Here is a 14,620-nt window from a genome sequence, read left to right on the forward strand (position 1 = left end):
CTCCGGAACAGCTCCTCCGGTGGCGTCTGAGCCAAATGTAGGAGCGGCCGTACGGGGTCCGAAGAGAGTCCCCGCAGCGCATCCCGGGGAGGGGAGACGCCGGCACGGGCGTGTGGCCCCGCTCGGTCACGGCACCGTCCCCACAGCACCAGTGATTTCTTCCTTCATCCTTTCTTCCGCTATTGCTTTTTGCTGTTTGCTTTCTGTCTCTTTGTCTATGCCTCCAAAGGCCCGTACTATGAGTGAATATTCATTCCTTTACGCCCTTTGCAATTCATAGACCCGTGTGGTCTCCCTTGCTTCTCCTTTCTAGCAGAAGAGCCTCGGTGCGTCTACTTGTGCACTGCCTGGAAGCTGATCATCTCCCTGGCCACCTTTGTACCTTTTCTAGCTCTGCTACACCTGCCCGAGACAGCAAGCCTGAAGCAGACATGATATTTGAGATGGATTTGTAGGGAGGCTTTGCTTTGTTTTCTGTTCCTCTCCTAGTAATTCCTAACATTCCAGTTGCTTTTTAACACAGAATAGCCGCTTGGAGCAGGAAATGGTAAGGCACATTTGTATCGGTTTAATGGAACAGCTTTCCGGGTAACATTTTCCACAGAAGCTGGTCTCGCAGCCCAGGTATCAGGGGTAGAGGAGGCACCTGGAAAGGCTGGCTGCAAGAGGGTGTCCCCAAAGGTCCCACTTTCGCACCCAAGTACTCACGCTGACATTCAGTATTTTCTTAGCTGTTCACGGGATGTCTAGTTTGATGCTAAAAGCCACCTTTAATGAGCTTAACAGATAGGGGGTAGGGGGACAGCTTTCCCTGCGAATTCCCCTGTTTGTCAGTTCTTGCCGATTTTAGTGTCGTATGACCAGGAGGAGATGTGCATCGGGTTGCTCCCCAGTATTTTGGGGCATGTGTACTGCCAAGCTAGCACAGGGCAGGGTCCCAAAGTGGTGCCCCAGGAGCGGGATGGCAGTAGGGGCCTCAAGAATAAAAATAAGTGCTTTGGGGCAGAGCTGTTGGTCAAATTCATCCTGGTAACAAAGCAGCAGCCAAGGCACCACACACAGGGGCTGGCAGGCTCTCCTGCGTTGCTCGAGGGCCCTTGTGCTGGCATTTGTCAGACTGGCTGCAAAACGGAGGCAGACAGGGCATGAACTTGCTGCCTGGACTCAAAAGTGCAGGGGGAAGTGTTGGTGCATCCCACTGTCAGCAGCTGGAGTTGGTGGTTTTTAGGGGTCCTTGGAGGGGTTCAGACAGCCAGAAACCACAGGCAAAATATTTGAACAGAAACCTGAGTCCAAACAGCATCTCGGGCACTGCAGTTCCCTCAGGGGCTTGGGATAAACAGAGTTACAAACAGAGCATTTGCCAGGCAGCACCCCAGTAGAAAAGAGTCAAAATAAGCTGAGAAAACGCATGCAAACCTCTAGACTGAAATGCGAGGGGTGCCCCAAACAGGACCCCAGAAAGCAAAACAGCCTGGGAGGGGGGAAACAGTCTGTGGAAGGTCAAATGGTACTTTATCAACTAACTTATTTCCAGAAATCTCATCTTACTTCTGAACAAACCAGCGTGCTACCCCAGCACAGTGCTAGGTGAGAAAGGGATGTAGGAAAGTGCTACAAACCTGAAGGATTTACCACAATCTCCTACAGGAACAGAAAAACTAACGGCGTCCTCCCAGACAGCACCGGGCAATCCCAGCCCCTCTAGTCGAGGCGCTGCAATGGGCAGGATGCTCAGCTTTCATAGCCCCTGCCCCTGCTCGAAGCCAGCGTTGGCTTTGTCAGGAACCCGCACCCCATGCTCAGTGCAGAAACTTGGCTCCGCTTTGTACCCTGGAAAAGGGAGAGCCTCTTCCAGAGCTCAACTAATGGGCCTTTTGCTTCCATTTGCAAGACAGAGTTATTCTTCCCCATTGCAGGTTTCATTCACTGAAGTCTTATTCCCACTTGTTCATCTGGATCAGCTCTGACCACTTTTACAGGCAACATAACATAAAGTGCTAAAACGTGGAGGCAAGAGGAATAGAAAAATCAGATTTGGGCTTTATCCACTCAAGATCAGAGGTTTAGGATTTAGTATTAAGCCACATTCTAAAGCATATCCTTTATAGCTTTGTCAGGACTGCTGCCAGCTCTCATGATTTTACTGAAAGTCCTGTGATGTTTAATGGTGCAGTTAAAACCCCGGTTCCTGGAGGCAGGACAGGAGGTGAAAATCTCAGCTTGACTGTATTAAAAAGTCAATTTGCAATGCTGTGGCTTTGCAGGGAAGACTGTGACCCAAGAGTAACTTAAAAGCTTGGGCATCAGATGCCAAAAAACCAAAGAACCTCTTAATTATTTTTTTGAATGCCGTGTTTCTAAGTCAACCTGATGATGTTTGGAGCTTGACTCATGACTCTGAAATGCTCAGAGCACGCTGCTGGACCAGAATTAATCCACAGTCACGTTTCACTGCGAATAGGAATCTCTGTGCCACCGCCAGCATTTGGAGACCTTTGTCCCCACATCCCCCATTGCGGCAGCACTTCGTTGCACTGCAGTAATAGCCCCAGCTTGTTGCATGAGCACCTATGCCTGAGAAACATGAGATTTCCTCTTTCCATAGGTCAAGACTGGAGAAGAGGATGTTCATCTCTAAATCACACCAGGCTGCAACTATTAACCTTCTTCTTGCCGGCCTCCAGGTGGAAGGTGACAGGGTGCGGGCTCCCCACCCTGTGCCCTCAGATGGGCAATGCCACTGTCGCTCTGCGGCCACCCATCCATGGAGGCTGAGGATGTCCCTGACCCTGGCTGTGGATCGAGGAGGAGTACAGTGGGGTGAAGATGGAGTGTGGTGACTGGCAGGACCCCGGAGGGGAACCCAGGCTGGGGTGGGAAGTGAAGCCAAGTGCCATAGAGCGATGCTTGTTGTCAATGGTAATGTCTCCCCCAGCTGCTCCAGGAACAAAGCTTTTTGTCATTCTTGACAGGAACATTCAAAAACCCTGTGGCGCCTACTGCATTACTAGCAATGCCAGGAACAGGTGAAGCTCCGCACATGTTTTCTTCTCCCAGTGACTGTCATTGGAGAAATAAGAGGCTGCAGAGCCAAGGGGTCTGGCAACACACAGGCACCCACAGGACCTGGGGCAGGCAGGCTTTCCCTCCGCTTTTGCTGGAGGGCATCCAGCACCTCCTGCTCTGAAGACCCTTCCTAGCTTCTGCTTTCCAGCCTAAATGAGTTTGTGGCCATCTCTGCCTGTTCTTGAGTCAGCCTTATCCTCTGCTGAAATGGCTTTCCCCTCCCCGCTGTGCTGTGTCCCGCCATGAGTGTATATAGGCAGAAGTCCTTTCCCAGCCTGCATTTTGCTGAGCACTTGCAGTTACCTCTTCCAGCACAGTTCCCCCAGCCCTATTAAGAGCCCTTCTCAAAGCCCACAGATGGAAAGTTCCCAGTCCCAACATCCCATTCTCAAATGCACCATAGCTGAGTAAGTTGTCTTACCTATGAGGTATGAGAAAGGGTACTGCTGTAGATGGACAGCCCTTTAATTTTTTAATTTTTCATAGCTTCATGCAAAAACCCACCCCATGGATGCTCTGTGGCAGAGCACCGAGAGCTTCACTCACCGAACGGCTCTCCCGCTGCCTCGCAGGGACCTCACATCTCTTCTGTGTCATACCATGGAGTGCAGCTCTGCTGGGGAGCACAGCCACATCATACAGTCGAGACAGCAAGATTTAATACCAGCCACTTTAGCACCATTGGCCTTGCCAAGGAGGTATCTGCAGAGCTCCCAGGTTCCACACCTCCTCCGGGCCTGCAGACATCCTAAATTCAGATTTCCCCCCTGCCCTAGACCCGGCACAATGATTCATCTGTGCATTTGCTTAAAGGATTTCACTGTCGACCAATCCAGGGTTTTTTGTTGACCACAGTTAATTTTGGTATGCAGAAAATGCCTGGGTAAAGACAGGAATCTAGCAGCAGTTTCGGAGTCTGCGAGCTGCCTGCTATATATTAACAACAGACTAAACAGCTCTCGACGGTTGAGTCCCGGTTTCTATCACTACAATTTTGTAGTTATAATCCTTCCGTGATACGGAAAATAACTTGTGAAAAAACTCACCTGAGGAAAGGCCGAGCTGAAACATCCTTAGAGGTCTGGCCCTTCTCTAATAAGTGTGGGTATGCAGGAGCCTGTGGGTTTCTTAGCCTGCAAGGATTCAGGCTAAGGAAGAAAATACGGTCTGACATGCAACAAGCCTTGGCTGGAGGATATGTGGCATGGCTGAGAGTTTTCTCCTTGTAGGAAAGGCTGAGGTCAAATATCTTTATTTGCATATTAGCGGTGATGGAAGTTGTTTGTATGCGATGAAAAGAGAACACATTCCAAACAGCTAGAGACTAGAACAAGGACTGATTTACTTTTTTCTGTATAAGCCTATAAATTGTCCAGAACGTGCTCCTTTTTCTGAGAAACTGCTATCAGCTGCAAAAAATTTGACTAATTCTGCCTCAACACAAGAATGATGCAGGTGAGGCAGATTCCTCAGGGATTTCCATTCCTGGAGAAAAAAAAAAAAAGCCTTTTAAGAGTTCACCAGGTCTACACAAGGGGAAAAAACCCACACGTTTTTTTCCCCTTGCTGATAGTGGTGAAAAGGGAAACGACCATCAGGAACGTGCCCTGCTTGGACCTCGGCATCAAACACCTCAGGAAGATGGAGAGACTGCAGGAGGAAACAAAAAGGAGATAAAGCCCTGTGGGAACTGCGGAGATCTCATTTGCTCGAGGGGGGACCCTCCAGCTGCTGGCGCAAAGCTCATCTCTGCTCCCCGATCGCCTCCTCCAGGGCTAGGAAACCCTGGCAGTGGGAAGGAAGCTGGTGAGACAGCGGCATTTTGCAGCCACCTCAGCCATGAAAGGCTGGGGGGTGCATCCTAGTGTCAGCAAGCGCCAGAGACACCCTTGTCCCCAGGGTCTCCTCGGGCAGGGGTCCCCAGCACCGCCCAGGCTGAGCAGCCCCGGTGGGGAAAAATGGAGCGGTTTGAGTGGTTGTGTTTCCACAGCAATCCCGAGACGCACCGACAGCCCCAGGTACAGCTGCGCCTGGTCTGATTCTGGAGTTGCCCGGGGTTTGCAGAGTTGCCTGCAGAGCCTCATTGGGCGCAATGGATCTGACTCCGCGTTTAGAAGCACTTTGATGCATGCTGTTAGATGTGCCTGGTCACGAATCTGTGATGCAAATGAACACCACAGCACTTCTGGAAGGAACAGGGACTTCAGTGTACTGCACACAAGATGTTCTGGTGATGTATTTATATCAGCTCTGGCAGTGTTCATTAAAATAGACAGTAATTGCAGCACTTTAAAGCAGGGCGATAACAGAAGGTAGCCACAAACAGAATGTGAAACTGTAGCAATTTCCACCCAGCACCTAGCTTTAATGCAAGGTTTTATCTTCTAATTAGAGATCCTGGTCACATCTTTCTATGTGTGGTTGTCTTTGCTTGAAAATAGGCTAGGTGGTACAGATCATATGTATTTAGAGAAGTGCATTTTTATATCCGTTTAAAATTACAAGCCGGTTCTCTGCTGGGATGCTCTCTTACTAGGGCCAGCCAGAAAAAAATACTCAAAATGTCATGAATTGAGGGCTAACTGGTATACTGGTGGGGTAGGCAGGGTTTCCTCAGACAGCCACGCAGACATTTCCTCAGGCAGGGCCAGGGCAGAGCTTTTCCCCCTCTGAGCCGTCGGTGTTAGAAAAGAGCTCTGCACGGACCGTGGTGCGCAGCGACTGCCGTGCACGCAGCTGCTGGCCACACTTCACCTCCTAACGAGCTTCCCACCTTCTCCTTTGCCTTTGATCTATCCCCGTCCGTGCTGTGAGGACCTTGACCTCTTTAGCTGCTGTGCAGCAGCTCCTCGGTCCTGGGCAGAGTGCAGTCCCTGCTCCGGCACGTTGCTTGCCAGTGTCCTGGCAAAGGCAGAAGCAAGCTTATAGCGTAAAAGTGCCCGTGGGGGCTGCTCATCCTGGACTTGTCAGGCCCATGTTCCACCAGCCCGACTGCTGCCATGGAGGGTTTTACTGTGCTGGAGCTGTCAGAGCCCAGCTCCATCCTGGACCCCTGTGCAGAAAACCCTCGCAGAAGTCTCCAGTCCAGCGCTCGCTCCACTTAACCAGAAATCTTTGGTATATTTGCCTGGTTGCTGATTTATAGCTCATCTGGGCTGCTGAGGACCTTGTCTACCTCGGGGCCAGGGGCAGATCCTCTGTTATCTCAGCTGCTGGCATCCTGCTCTGCTCAGCCACGCACGTCAGCAACTTCCAACCGCCACGGAAAGCTGGAGGGAGGTAGAGCTGAGAAAGAGCCTGGAGTTGCTAAAAACCAGCTCACAGTCATTCATGATTCCCAAAGATGTTTCTGTTGGAGACAGACGGCTGTGGGAGGTTACTGCATCCCAGATCTTGGGATCACTACTTGATAACTTGCAATAAACTGCCAACAAAACAGTGTTTTTCCTTGAATGCCCTCATGTGGGTCTCTAGGAGCAGCTAGAAAGCAGCCATCATCTACATATAAAATCCTTACAGATGGCAGTTAGAACCAGGAAAGGGAATTCTGGATTTCATTCAAATATTAAAACTGACCATTTTGGTGGCAAAGAGGGACAAATTACATTTTCAGCTGTTCAGGTGAACCTCCCCCTAGCTCTTGAGGAGAACCAGAAATGTTTTCATGAAAATGCTGTTTCATCAAGAAGCTCTTACTGCTGGGTATAGAGATAAACATTTTTATAGGAGTTATTTATTATGTACCAGTGTCCTGAGAAGACAGGGGATATTCAGTCCTTTTTCAGGTTCTTTTGTACACATTAAATCAAGTCTCAGAACCATTCAGCAATTTATGGGCTCCTTTCCACATCGTATCCATCTCCACAGGTGCCCTTATAACAGGTCTCCCTTCCAACAGCTGCTATTGTCTGCGCCCATCTGCCCTCTCCTCCCCAATAGCTGCTGGGAACTGTGAGCTGTAACTCTGGACACGGTGAAGGAAAATCTTTAAAAGGTTTTCAAAGGATATTCAGTAAACTATAGGAGTTAGTGACCTGGGTGTCAGGGTCAGATGGGCTGACAGAGGCTTTGCTTGGAGGTGCTCCATCATTTTGCAGCGGCAATGAAGTTCACCCTGCCCGAACTTGGATGAACACCTTGGGTAGCGCAAAAATGACCAATGGTTCTGCCCACAGCTACGTAAGCCTTGCATTTTCCAGAATTCAGACCCGAGCATGCGCTGCTGAGTGCCGGCTGGCCCTTTGGCCGAGCTGCGGCATCGCCGCGCTGCAGCGGGGGCCGCCCTGGCGCAGGGGAGGGATGGGGGGTACCGCTGCGGGTGGGCTGCGGGGCCAAGGAACGTCACTCACCTGCCAAACCCCACTTCCGCGGATTCGGGTGACACGTCACGCTTACGGCAGCAGCAACCTGCCCCTGTGCCTGCTGCTCCCGAGAGCCGCGTGGTGTCTTATACTGATGGATATCCTTTGTTCAACTCCTTCGTCTAAAGGTAGGTTTAAGAGATACCCGAGGGGAGTCCCATCCTTCACCCTGCCAGCAGTGGATCTGTGAAAGACCATGCAACTATGCAGAGGAGCTGGTAAAAGGGAATGTGAAGAACATATTTTGGGCCAGGCACTTTAATTTTAAACTGGTTTTTGCTCCGCATTCCTTTAAGCCCTGCAAAAGCCCTGATGACTCTCTGCTTTTCTACCAGCACTTTTTATTTTTTTTAAGACGTTAAATATAGATCTGACCATAAGCCCAGATGTACAGACAATAAGAAGTTCGCAGGTGTCAGGGTTTCAGAACTCGATCCAATTTTTGTGGCATTTCAAGCCATATTTAAACAAAAACGTTTCTGAATATCAACTGGCCAATGAATTATCTTTGGTTCAGCCTTGCTGAGTCAGATTAATCATGTTTACTAAGCTATAGAAATGCTTGATAAGTTTTTTTCCTCCCCCCGCCACTTTTTTTTTTTAAACTCAGCATTCCCAGAAATCGCTGCTTGCTTTTTAAAACAACTGACGAAGTAAAACCCACACAACGCAAGAGAACTAAAAAATAGTTCCACATGTTATTTTGCTCAATTTGCTAAATCACATTAGCACTGTCAATAAATTTCTACTCCCTACCCTAAAAAGTTACACCACCTCAGCCTTTTGTGTTTTCACTTTTGTAAGAGGGAGACTATCTAGAACCAGATTGTGCACAGTGCTACCCTTCGCCGGACTTTATGCCGCCTTTGCACTGAATGGTTTAACAAGTGTGTGTTAAATGTTATCGTAAGAGCTGAATTGTAAAGTGGTGAAATCATCTGAAAGGGCAACAGGCCTAAGAGGCACAGCACAGTTCATGTCTACCAGAGCAAGCTCAGTCACAAATATTATCTTGATATTTGCCAAGAAAATCTGTTATTTTCCCGCAAACACAGAGGCAGAAAGCTGAAAGCAAAGGGTATTTTTCATCATTAGCTCCCGCCCCTTTTGTTGCATGTTCTCTGTTCCACCCAGGCGATACGGAGGCCAAACTCTACATAAGCAATAAAGCAAATGGGATGAAAAGATTTTTCAGGCTTTTAAAAAATAAATACCCATTAAGGCCAAAGACCCTCTCTGCTTCTGCAGAGGTGCAGGGCCACGTGGACAGCAGAAGCGGTGCACTGGGTGCTGCAGGGCTTGGGTGACCGGTCTCTTCCCCCAAACTTCCCCTGCTGCTCTTTTCCCAGTGCCGCAGTCAGCGGCCAGCTTTGCTGCTGGGTCGCATCTTCCTCAGAATTCCTTGTGCAGGAAGGGCCAGTAACAGCCCCGTGTGCAGCCAAATAGTTTGTCATCTCTTTCCAGATCATTTTCTATCTTCTGCTGCCACTGCGTGCTGTGCTGTCGAGTGCAGTGCATTCATTCACGTTACTCTGATAAACATGTCAGCAGATTTGAGAAAGCAAATTTGTTTCTGCTTTACCAAAGCCAACCAATGCACGCCTGCATTTTCCTTTCAACACAGAAGCAGCGTGGTTTGCTGGGATTTACCAACAGTTACTGAGCAGGATTTCGGTCCCCATTCAGATTCTGCCTATTTTTGCATCCAGAATTTAATGGTAACATTTGGTCAGCTTTGAACGTCTGGCTGATTTTAGCTAAGAAATGTCTTATGTTATCTATTAGAAGCAGACCATGTATTTCTCATGACTACCCCCCAAACCAACATGTAAGTGTTTTGCAGTATTTATATTGTAAAATTTACTGTGTATCAGTGTCTTTAAGATCTAGAGAGCGTGTCTAACAGTCTACACAAAGCTGCCTTTAGTCCTGTGTTCTATCTTCTACAGCTAATCCAGAATAAGAACCGCAGCTCTCCATATTGCACCATGGACACACGGAGCGCCCTTCTCCTGCCCTCCCCTCCAGCACAAACTGCCTGCATGAGCCAGAACCGTCATCACTGCAGTGGGAGCAGGAGATGGTGTCTCCCCAGACGTGCCCTGGAAATGACCATCTAACAGCCCTGCGCCTCCCGCCTCGCGCCAGCCCGGATCGGCTCGGAATCACACGCTCCCAATATAATCCCCAGACAGAGACACCTCCTGCTTTGTTCTGTAATAAGATGTACCCAAGGGACTAATTAGTCATGGGTTGGACACTAATTGCTTGGCAGCCCTGTTTGCCTTCAGATACCTTGTTACAGCAGTTGCCTAACTTTATTTGTTTCATCTAATCAATGGAAGGAAGTCGGGTCTGCCAGGAGTGGTTTCAGTCGCTGTAGCACCCGGGGCAGAAAATCATGCACGAGCTGCGGGGCTGTGTTGCCTTGACTCTGATGCAAAGCACCTCTCCCGGGTTGCAAATGGCATCTGAGACCCATGGAGCTACAGCTTATGGCATGGAACTGCTAGGCAGAGCTCAGTCCTTTGCCACAAGGAAGATGACATCTAATTGATCAGGTGGTGCTCAGAGCCACCCTCAGAGTCCCACAGTTTGCAGTTGCATGAATGTAACTTGAAAGGAGGCAATATGGCACAGTCTCCCATAACATCCTTCTCTCTAAATTGGAGAGAGATGGATTTGATAGGTGGAATGTTTGGTGGATGAGGAATTGGTTGGATGGTCGCATCCAGACAGTAGTGGTCAATGGCTCAATGTCCAGATGGAGATCAGTGACGAGCGGTGTCCCTCAGGGGTCTGTACTGGGACCAGTACTCTTTAATATCTTCATCAACGACACAGACAGTGGGATCGAGTGCACCCTCAGCAAGTTTGCAGATGACACCAAGCTGAGTGGTGCGGTTGACACGCCTGAGGGACAGGATGCCATCCAGAGGGACCTGGACAAGCTTGAGGAATGGGCCCATGTGAACCTCATGAGGTTCAACAAGGCCAAGTACTGGGTCCTGGGTCCGGGCAACTCCTGGTATCAACACAGGCTGGGGGATGAAGGGATGGAGAGCAGCCCTGCTGAGAAGGACTTGGGGGTACTGGTGGATGAAAAGTTGGACATGAGCCAGCAATGTGCGCTCACAGCCCAGAAGGCCACCCATATCCTGGGCTGCATCCAAAGCAGCGTGGCCACCAGGTTGAGGGAGGGGAGTCTGCCCCTCTACTCCACTCTGGTGAGACCCCACCTGGAGTCCTGCGTCCAGCTCTGGAGCCCTCAGCACAGGAGAGACATGGACCTGTTGGAACGGGGCCAGAGGAGGCCACAAAAAGGGTCCAAGGGGTGGAACAGCTCTGCTGTGAGGACAGGCTGGGCGAGCTGGGGTTGTTCATCCTGGAGAAGAGAAGACTCCAGGGAGACTTTATTGCAGCTGCCAGCACTTAAAGAGGGCTTATGAGGAAGACGGGGACAGACTTTTTAGCAGGGCCTGTTGCGATAGAACAAGGGGTAATGGTTTTAAACTAAAAGAGGGCAGATTTCGACTAGATCTAAGGAAGAAATTTTTGACAATGAGGATGGTGAAACCCTGGCCCAGGTTGCCCAGAGAGGTGGTAGATGTCCCATCCCTGGAAACATTCCAGGTCAGGTTGGACGGGGCTCTGAGCAACCTGATCTAGTTGAAGATGTCCCTGCCCATTGCAGGGGGCTTGGACTAGATGGTTGGACCTGTAAAGGTCCCTTCCAACCCAAACTGTTCTATGATTCTGTGAATGATAAGGAAACACTGCATGAGCAGAGATGCACAATATTAAATGCATCATTAGTGTGAAAGGTTTGTTTAAAGCCAGTAAGTCTTCCCCTAAACAGAAAGACTGGAAAGGTTGAAATGTCAAATTCCTGTGGGAGAGAAACTTTCCTAACTCTGCCCATTACCTCTGTACAAGCTGCAGTGCAGCCTCTTACCACTGCGCAAAACTCTGGTTTCCCAACACATGTGAATCATCGTGTTTGAGGTTTCAGGAGGCAGAGCCATTTGGGCTTGCTGCTCTGCCTTGTGATCGACACAGAATAAAGCAGGCTCAGTGTAGTGCTCCAGACAGCATGTTCTTTCTGACATCCATGTCCTGAACAGGCTCGTTAAGGACGACTTCACATCAAACCCAGGCAACTAATCACTTGGGATTAGACGGTGTGCTCCTTTCCCCCGTGCCACTCACTTCTGCGAAAGACCAAATAAATACCATTGCTTTTATTCCAGACCAGCAGCTCCTCCAGGGAGGCAGCTCCATCTGTGTAAAGCCTCTTGAAGATTTTGGCCATGCCGTGTGAATCTCTATTAAATGTATGGTTTTAGATGCTGTATTAACTACACTTATCATTTTGCTGCTGCTGCAAACTACAGAATAATTTTTAGCTGACATATTATACACAAGCTGAGTAGGAAAGGGTTAATCTCTTGTGGCAAATACTTCTAACCAGAGACGTATGCCAAGTCTCTGATATAATAGCTGGAGGGACTTTAAAGATCAGAGCTGAGTCGCTGAGAATATTTTCCTCAGAGAAGTCAGTGTGTCTCACAGCAACACCCACCACCACCACCAGTGTCCTGAGCTTACTGACCTCCTGCTCCTCCAAGACCTGCATCTGCCACCCAGCAACACTCACAGTTACCTGGTGGAGAAAGGTACAGCAGGTCAGGCCTTGGAAGCACAGAGCTGGGACTGAATGGGTTTAAGGAATTCAGGAGAATAAATAAAAAAGCCCAGAGGCTAAATGTTAACCTGAATCTGGGCCAGTTGAAGCTGATTTATAACAACCGCTACCAATTTCCAAATAAATAACAGTTCTTAGTGGATTTGTCCCATGTCTTGGCTAAACGGTGAATAACTGGATCTAGTCCAAATATTGATCCAGAAAACGACTTGCTTCTATTGAGTAAACACAAACATGTTTTGCTGGGAGGCCATGACTGAATTATCCTGTTACTTTTCCTACCAAACCCTTTTCCCCAGTCTTGGCTGGCATTTGCTTTCGAAAAGGAAGCTAAAGTCATTATTCTAAACAATAGACTTACTAAACGTCATCTTAGCACAGGAGTTTGAGATTCAAATTTTGTTGCTGAACTTTCTTGCCAAGCCAAGCTTATGGTTCTTTGACAGAACTGTCACTTCCAGGTTTTTGTTTTGCCTTTTTTCTACTTGTGAATATGAAACCCTTCCATTTTTCTGCACAGGAAAATACAAGCTTCTCCTCAGTTGGTAAAAAATCTCTTTTCCGTGGGTAATGGTCATTTTTGATTCTGCCACCAGGAAAGAGCATCGTTAGCTGTAAAGCACTGCTCAACCCAAGCTGCTGCCGAACGGAGGAGCTCTGGCGTGAGATGACGCTTTCCCCTCCAGTAAGCTGTGCCTCGGGGGCCACGCAGGTGGAGCAGCAGGACCCGAGATGTCTGCAGTGGCTTTTGCAGCCGCTCCCAGCCCTCCGTCTGCAGCTCTAACGGAGTCACCGGCCGGCGCTGGCATTTCTCCTCGCTTCGCTGCTGACAAGCCGGACCCTCTCGTCCCGGATAACACCCCTACGCCTGGCTGTAAGCTTGTGTCACCCCACCAAAGAGATGCAAATAGCTTCACTTGGGGATTAAAGCCCCGACTGCTGCGGCAGAAGCCTTGCTTAGGCTTCCTCCCGCGGGTGGGAAGGCGGTGGCAGGTAGACCCTGCCGCGTGGGCAGGAGTGGGGTAAGGGCAGGGCTGCAGGGACAGAGCCAGCTCAGCGGGCACCTGGGCTCTCAGAGCACTGTAGCCGGTAGAGACTACACAAACACGGCTTTGCTCCGCAGTTAGTTTTAGGTGTATCAAAGGCCCAGCCAGGTCTCCAGCAGATATTCCTCGTATTTTACGTGTTTTTATACATACGAGAATTCTTAGAGAACAGAACAGTCTCATGAAAGAGCTGTTCGTTAATGAAACTTTTCTGCCGTAACAGCCCAAAACTGCAGGAAATGCTGGAATGGTAAATAATAAATATTTTCATAAAAGCAGGCTGTATGCCGTGCTCTGTCTCTGTCATTGTCTGCAGCTGGCAGACCTCATCTACAAGGTCTCTTAAATAGTACGCTTCTGTGATACTTCGCTGTTTGACAAGCACAGCCGAAGATCTGTAAACAGAGACAAAAGTCCGAGAGTATGTGCCCAGGCTATCACAGCCCCAACGGCACGTCCTCACAGGGGCTGGGTGCCCGTGATTGCTGGGATGACACCAGTTTCTACAGCAGCATAACAAATAACATCAAAGAAGGTGATAACACGATAAGAGAGCCATCCACAGAAACTGGAAACACCCACATCTTTTTCCCGGGATGAGCAGACAACACAGAGCTGAGCTACTTAACCTGATGCTTTTCAAAGAGTCGGGATTTTTTTAGCCCAGGTTCAGAATGGATCACCAGCCATCTCTATGCACATACCTCCTTCCTGCTGCACAGAGAATGAGAAATGCAGCTCTGCTCCATGGCATGCTGCTGCTCTGCCCTGAGGGAGCTACGCAAGCACGCCTACAGCCATGCCACTGACCTGGAAAGCAGCGAAGGGTTGGGGAAGGAACTGGGAGAAGAGAGTCGCTGGTAGACTGTTGTGTTTTATAATGAGGTGCCGGGGATGCAAATGAGGAGCAAGTTCTATAAACTGAGAGCCACAGCACTGCCTCAGTAACACCCAGCTCCTTGTAGCTACTCCTGCTTTGTGCTACAGCTGCCTGCGGAGCGGGAAGCTCAGCTAAGGACCGTTGTTAAGCTCTGGAGTTTTTGCCCCATCTGGACCCAGAGCTAACTGGAAGGCTGGGGAAGGCTGAGGAACTGCTGACGAACAGAGCTGGTGGGAGGACTCTGTCCTGCACCTCCCGTGGAGAGCGTGGCGGTGGGTCAGGAGGGCTCCTGCAGGTCTCCGCGTTGCCTTGGCTCTGACGCAAAGCACCTCCCCTGGCTTGCAAATGGCATCTGGGAGAGGTTCAGCTCTATATAGAAAATAAAAGAGCTGCTTTCAAAGAGGAAACGTGCAAATTAAAGCTGTAACTGGATTAGGCTGTGAGTATAACTTGCCTTTAGATTAGATTAGCAGGTTGGTAGGGAGGTGTCAGGAGAGCGACTGTGGCTTTGGCTTGCTTCTGAATCACACGTGCTATTTCAGGATGATCACAGGACAAC

The sequence above is a fragment of the Phaethon aethereus genome, assembly GCF_964289735.1.
Source record: "Phaethon aethereus genome assembly, chromosome: 10".
Taxonomy (NCBI): Eukaryota; Metazoa; Chordata; class Aves; order Phaethontiformes; family Phaethontidae; genus Phaethon; species Phaethon aethereus.